We start from the raw sequence: 6,350 nt of genomic DNA, 5'->3' as shown, positions 1-6,350 counted from the left end.
TTGCCGGGCAGCCTCCAGACCCTGCGCCCCCGGCTGGGCGCTTCCCCTTCTGGGCTCCAGCTGCACTGGGGAAGCGCCGGCCGGGGGTGCAGGGTCTGGGGGCTGCCCGGCAAACCGTGAATCCGGTAGCGCTCGGGCAGCCCTTTCCCCCTGGCTGGGAGTGGGAGGGAGGAGGGGGCGGAGTTGGGACGGGGTGGGGCTGGGGAAATGGGCGGGGCCAGGGCCCGTGGAGGGTCCTCTTTTTTTATTTATTAGATATGGTAACTCTAGATTTACCATGAAACAAACAGTACAGTGGCACAGGGCCCCCAATGAGTCGGAACCCCCCAAAATGCAGGACAAATCTCATCTAACAACCAGCCCCCGAGTCCCAGCCGGCAGCGCTGCAGGGCTCAGGCAGGCAGGTTGCCTGCATTCTGTGGCGGGTAGTCCCACGCTGCTCCCGGAAGCAGCCGGCATGTCCCTGCGGCCTCTGGGGTGTGTGTGTCTCTGCGCGTTGCCTCCGCCCCGACCACCAACTCCGCAGCTCCCATTGGCCGGGAACTGCGGCCAATGGGAGCTGTGGTGGCGGCGCCTGCGGCAGTGGTGCGCAGAGACCTCCTGGATCCCCCACTTAGGAGCCGCTGCCAGAGGGGTGTGCTGGTCGCTTTGGGAGCCACGCCCCCCCAAGGTAACTGCTACCCCCTGACTCCTCCCACACCCCAACCCCCTGCCCCAGCCCAGAGCCTGCACCCAGCACCCAAACTCCCTCCAGAGACCGACCCCTGCACCCCTTCCTGCTCCAACCCCGGCCCCAATCAAGGTACCTCACTTTATTTTCATTTACTTCCTATTACTTATAATATAGGAGGAGGACGATGGAGAGTGGGGATAGGGTCCAGAGTGACCTAGACAAATTGGAGGATTGGGCCAAAAGAAACCTGATGAGGTTCAACAAGGACAAGTGCAGAGTCCTGCACTTAGGACAGAAGAATCCCATGCACCGCTACAGGCTGGGGACCAATTGGCTAAGCAGCAGTTCTGCAGAAAAGGACCTGGGGATTAGTGGATGAGAAGCTGGATATGAGTCAGCAGTGTGCCCTTGTTGCCAAGAAGGCCAACGGCATATTGGGCTGTATTAGTAGAAGCATTGCCAGCAGATCGAGGGAAGTGATTATTCCCCTCTATTCAGTACTGGTGAGGCCACACCTGGAATACTGCATCCAGTTTTGGTCCCCCGCCTACAGAAGGGATGTGAACAAATTGGAGAGAGTCCAGCAGAGGGCAACAAAAATTATTAGGGGTCTGGAGCACATGACTTATGAGGAGAGGCTGAGGGAACTGGGGGTATTTAGTCTGCAGAAGAGAAGAATGAGGGGGGATTTGATAGCAGCCTTCAACTACCTGAAGCGGGGCTCCAAAGGGGATGGAGCTCGGCTGTTCTCAGTGGTAGCAGATGACAGAACAAGGAGCAATGATCTCAAGTTGCAGTGGGGGAGGTCTAGGTTGGATATTAGGAAACACTATTTCACTAGGAGGGCGGTGAAGCACTGGAATGGGTTACCTAGGGAAGTGGTGGAATCTCCTTCCTTAGAGGTTTTTAAGGCCCGGCTTGACAAAGCCCTGGCTGGAATGATTTAGTTGGTGTTTTGAGCAGGGGGTTGGAGTAGATGACCTGCTGAGGTCTCTTCCAGCCCTAATCTTCTATGATTTTATGAAAAAATGAATGAAACACTTGGGGGAGATAAAAGAGAATGTTCTTTTTCTTGGCTGGGTCCCGAAGGGGTGTGTGTGCGAAAATGAAGCTGTGCACAGGGCCCCACTAACTCTAAAGCCGCCACTGCACTCAGGTGGGAGCTGGCAGACTCCCTGTGGCATCAGGGCCAGCTCCTCTCTCAGACACACGCTGAGAAAGGCCCCTTCGGAGAGTCTCTCTCCTGCTCACTCAGACCAACCTGATGCATCTGGAACATTCTGGAAATTTGGGCCATTTTTAAGTGATCTGAGTCCCAGGCACTGAGAAATTGTACAAACGCTCTGCCATGTGCCCAGCTAGCTCCAAAGCTGCTCCTTCTCCACCCTCAACCTCTTCTGGGTCACTGCTCTCGAAGAGTAAGGCCTGAAGACCTTTAGCTTAGCAGGAAGGCTACACTTTTCCCTACATTCTTAATGAGATGCAGAAACTCCAGATCATGTGCTCGTGGGGCATATAAACAAGGGAGTAGGGAGGAGGCAAGGCGGGTGATTTTTACCTCTCTGTATTTACAGCATTGGCAAGACCAACATTGGAATACTGCGGTGAATTCTGGTGTCCACATTATTAAAAAGCTGTTGATACATTATAGAGGGTGCAGAGTAGAGCCTCAAAAATTATGTGAAGGCTGAAAAATGCTTTAGACTGGAAGAGTTCAGGCGCTCCATCTGTTTAGCTTATCAAAAGGAAGACAGAGGTGATCTGATTACAGCCTACAAGTATCTTCCAGGTACTAAGGGGCTCTTCAACCTTACAGGAAAGGCAAAACAAGAACCAACGGCTACAAGTTAAAGCCAAACAAAATCAAATTAGAACTAAGGCACAATTTGTAACAGTGCTTAAGCACTGGACCAAACTCCCAGAGTGGATTCTCCACCTCTTATCTTCACATTAAGACTGGTACCTTTCTGGAAAAGCATTAGTCGAACACATGCTATTGGGCTCAATACAGGGGTAACTGGATGAACGGTTCTGGCTCTGGTCGGATTAGATGATCTAATGTTCCCAACAGGCCTTAAGATCTATGCACTGCTTGTTGCAAGGGAGCCTGTCTGGAGCACCGTACTGCCCCAGAGCCACGCTCAGCACTCACAGGCACTGAGCCGCCCCAAAGAGCTTGAGAAGAAATGTGTGAGCCTGAGAAACACAAGGCAGGAAGGAGGGGAGCAGGGCTAAGACGCAGAGTTACCTAGACCTGCTACGAGACAACCATTCTCAGCTCTCCCCACTGGTTCTTCTGCTCAGCCCTGAGCCATTGGCACCTTCCCTTAGGCCTTGGAGCAGAGCTGGATCTTAAGGAGGAGCGGGTAGGTGTCTTGCGGCTTAGCTCCAGGAGGGGTATGGTTGCCAATTTTGGTTAGCCATATTCCTGGAGGTTTCATCACATGACATAATCTTTAATGAAAGATTAATTTTTAATTCCTGGATACTCCAGGGCAATCCTGGAGGGTTGACAACCCTTCAGAAGGGTGGTGGGGGAGGTAGGAAAGGGGAGGCCAATAGGCCACTGAACTCAGCTAACGTGCGCTTGCTCAGTGTCCCTCGGTTTGGATTCTGAAGGACCTTGGGTGGGGGGGTGTCTTCCCCTCTCAAATTCACTCCCCATCTCGGGCAGGCAGACCTTGGGGATGCTGAGGTTCAGGCCAGGTGCAAGGCCCCTGTTCCCCAGCTGGGGATGGTTTGCCAGAAGCTGGGAATGGGCAACAGGGGATGGATCACCTGATGATTTCCTGTTCTGTTCATTCCCTCTGGGGCACCTGGCATTGGCCACTGTCAGAAGACAGGATACTGGGCTGGATGGACCTTTGGTCTGATCCAGTCTGGCCGTCCTTATGTTCTTATGTCACTGAGAGGCAGGGTTCCCTGGTGGGGAGTTGCCCTGTTCACACTGACATGTACCATGCTGGTTCTAATATGCATTTCTCTCCAGGTTGATGAAGTTTAGAAATGGGCGAGCAGACCCCGGAACAGGAAAGGCAGCAATGTAGGGGCTTGGGTGGGTGGGTTCAGAGAACCTGGGGACACAGAAACATTGGAGAGGAGTCAAGTATCAGAGGGTTAGCCGTGTTAGTCTGGATCTGTAAAAGCAGCGAAGAGTCTTGTGGCACATTATAGACTAACAGACGTATTGGAGCATGAGCTTTCGTGGGTGAATACATGCATGCATCTGACGAAGTGGGTATTCACCCACGAATACGTCTGTTAGTCTATAAGGTACCACCGGACTCTTTATTGGACAGGAGGTAAGTGAAAGGGGCCAGTGGAGCCCCCAATTCCTGGGGCGAACAGCCCCCATCCCACAAGGTACAGCTCTTGTAGCTGGGGTCTCCATGGCCCTGACTCTGAGTAGGGCCGGGAACCTGGCAGTGGTGTTGTCACACTTGGCCCATTCGGGAGGTGAGCCTGACGAGCTGACAGCACTGCTCTCCAGCCCTGCCCTTGGCAATGGCTATGGAAAGACACCTGATATTAATAGAGTGAGTTTATAGATGAGAAAGACAGATTTTCCCAGGCCCAGCCCTGAGGCTGCTCATTGCCGTGAGACCCAATGGCACTGCTGGCGGGGGGGAGGGGGGGAGAAGCGGGAATCAGGGGCTGTCTCGGGCTATGTCTACACTATGAGCTGGGTGTGAGTTGCTGTTCGTAGACATACGTAAATAGCAGCAGAGCCTGACTTAGCTGTGTTGAGTACAAACATGCCTGAAATGGGGGGCATGTACTTGGCACGGCCACGCCGTGTCTCCGGTGCTACTACCCATGTCATCATGTGTGATGTTATTGACATGAACTGTGACCATATAGATCATTGTTGCAACCAAGGTCCTATAGTTGACTTCCTTTGTACAAGATTTGTGCAAGTAAGGTCTCTATGAAAAGGTTGTAATTTGCTGGTTATAATTATGCTGTCTGTATGTGTGTCTCATTTTTGTATTTGAAGTTATGAATATTGGCTATATACTTGTATCTCAGTGTGTTTGATTCTAAGTAGCACCAGTGAAGCATTTGGTCAGCTTCTTGAGGAAGGAATTTTCAGATTAAGTGCCCAGTCAAGAAACATTTGACTGACAATGGACCTTGGGAGACTCCACTCTACATATGGGAAGCCTTCCTGGGAACGTTCAAGGCAGTATGTGAGCAATGGCTGCTCTACCTGTAAAGGACTGAGTCATGCATGGACATGTGACTTGCCCAGACTCCACCTTGCTGCTGTGATTTTCCACAGTAAGAACAAAGAGGTGTCCTTCCACATGGCAAAAGGGCTATAAAAAGGCTGATGCCTCTCCTCCATCTTGTCTTCAATCCTGCTTCATACCTCTGGAGGAACTTTGCTACAAACTAACGCTCTGAACAAAACGACTGATGACCCATCCCAGCTGGGGATGTATTCCAGAGACTTGATTTGAACCTGCAGTTTATTCCATTGCTGCTGCAAGCCTGAACCAAGAACTTTGCCATTACCGTATGTAATTGATTCCATTTAACCAATTCTAGCTCTCATCTCTATCTTTTTCCTTTTATGAATAAACCTTTAGATTTTAGATTCTAAAGGATTGGCAACAGCGTGATTTGTGGGTAAGATCTGATTTGTATATTGACCTGGGTCTGGGGCTCAGTCCTATGGGATCAGGAGAACCCTTTTTCTTTTACTGGGGTATTGGTTTTCATAACCATTTGTCCCCATAACAAGTGGCACTGGTGGTGATACTGGGAAACTGGAGTGTCTAATGGAATTGCTTGTGGTTAGCCAGTGGGGTGAAACCAAAGTCTTCACTGTCTGGCTGGTTTGGTTTGCCTTAGAGGTGGAAAAACCCCAGCCTTGGGCTGTAACTGCCCTGTTTTAAGCGATTTGTCCTGAATTGGCACTCTCAGTTGGGTCCCGCCAGAACCAGCATCATTACAGTGACCATCCAGTCTGACCCCCTGCATAGCACAGGTCCTAGGACTAGTCTGACCCTGTGTATAGCATGGGCCATAGGACTAGTCTGACCCTGTATATAGCACAGGCTCTGGGACTAGTCTGACCTCGGGTGATCAGGTGTAAGGTTTTTGTTAAAAGACTGGTCGGCAGTGCTGCGGCGCTAAGGCAGGCTAGTCCATACCTGTCCTGGCTGGCACTGTGCTGCGCCCCGGAAGTGACCAGCAGGTCCAGCTCCTAGGCAGAAGGGCCATGGTGCTCCGCGCACTGCCCCCACCCCAAGCACCGGCTCTGCACTCCCTGTGCAGGAATCCACTCAGTGCAGCTATGCTGGCTGCACATAGGTAGTGTTGCTAGAGTGGGAAAAAGCTCTGCAGATCTTTAAGTCTCACTTGCTCCCTTTCCCCCACCCACTTAGTTCATCGAGTCTGAGGCTAGAAGGGACCACTGTGATCATCTCGTCTGACCTCAGTTAGAACACAGGCCAGAGAATTTCCCCAAAATAAATTCCCAGAGAAGATCTGTTCAAAGACATCCAATGTTGATTTAAATATTGCCAGTGATTAATTATTCTCACTGTTAAAAATGTACATCCCAGTTCCAGTCTGAATGTGTCTAGCTTCACCTTCCACCCACTGGATCATGTTAGACCTTTCTCTGCTAGATTAAAAAGCCCATTATTAAATATTTGTTCCCCATGCA

This window comes from Trachemys scripta, chromosome 13 (genome assembly GCF_013100865.1).
Source record: "Trachemys scripta elegans isolate TJP31775 chromosome 13, CAS_Tse_1.0, whole genome shotgun sequence".
In the NCBI taxonomy this organism is placed as follows: Eukaryota; Metazoa; Chordata; order Testudines; family Emydidae; genus Trachemys; species Trachemys scripta.
The sequence above is the reverse complement of the archived record's forward strand: the minus strand, read 5'-3'. Positions refer to the sequence as shown.